The sequence below is a fragment of the Pteropus medius genome, unplaced genomic scaffold (assembly GCF_902729225.1).
Source record: "Pteropus medius unplaced genomic scaffold, Ma_sr-lr_union100, whole genome shotgun sequence".
Lineage (NCBI taxonomy): Eukaryota > Metazoa > Chordata > Mammalia > Chiroptera > Pteropodidae > Pteropus > Pteropus medius.
In genome coordinates, this window is record NW_024349801.1 from 21,212,788 (window position 1) to 21,213,578 (window position 791).

The 791-nt window shown below is 32.9% G+C and overlaps 1 pseudogene; it reads right to left on the reverse strand.

The window, feature by feature from the left end:
• Positions 1 to 466: 466 nt before the first annotated feature.
• LOC120580998 (uncharacterized) lies at positions 467 to 585 on the reverse strand (annotated as a pseudogene).
• Between the last annotated feature and the right edge of the window lie 206 nt (positions 586 to 791).

Here is a 791-nt window from a genome sequence, read left to right on the forward strand (position 1 = left end):
CCTTTGTCAAATATTACTTGACTGTATTTGTATGGGTCTATTTCTAGGCTCTCTGTTCTGTTCCATTGACCTGTTTGCTTGTTTTTCATCAAAATCACATTGTCTTTGTTTGTCATGTTCATTTGTTGCTTTCAGTTTTATATCCCACATATGAGTTAAATCATATGGTTCTCAACTTTTTCTGTCTGACTTATTTTGCTTAGCATGATAATCTCAAGATTATTATGAGACTGGCAAATGGTAGTATTTCATCTTTCCTTATCACTGAGTAATATTCCATTGTATATATGTACCACAATGTCTTTATCCAATTATCTATCTAGGTAATCGAAGGAAATTTAACTTTGAGTGGTGAACATGCAATGCAATACACATATGACGTATTATTGAATTGTACAATTGAAATCTATATGATTTTATTAACCAATGTCATCCCGATAGAGTTGTATTTTTTTTATTTTTTAAATGCCTATAGCACCTGGCATTCCAAGGTGGTCTCCCATCCAAGTACTAACCAGGTCCAACCCTGCTTAGCTTCTGAGATCAGACGAGATCGGGCATGTTCAGAGTGGCTTGGTGGTAGACCCAATAAATTTAATAAAACTAAAAAAAATTAGTATAATATTTAAAAAACATTGTCTTTATTACTGTAGCTTTGTAATAAGTCTTAAAGATGGGTAGTATGAAGTCGGTCCTTGACTTTGTTCTTCAATATAGTGTTGACTATTCTGGGTCTTTTGCCACTCCATATAAACTTTAGAATCATTTTGTTGATATCCACAAAATAACCT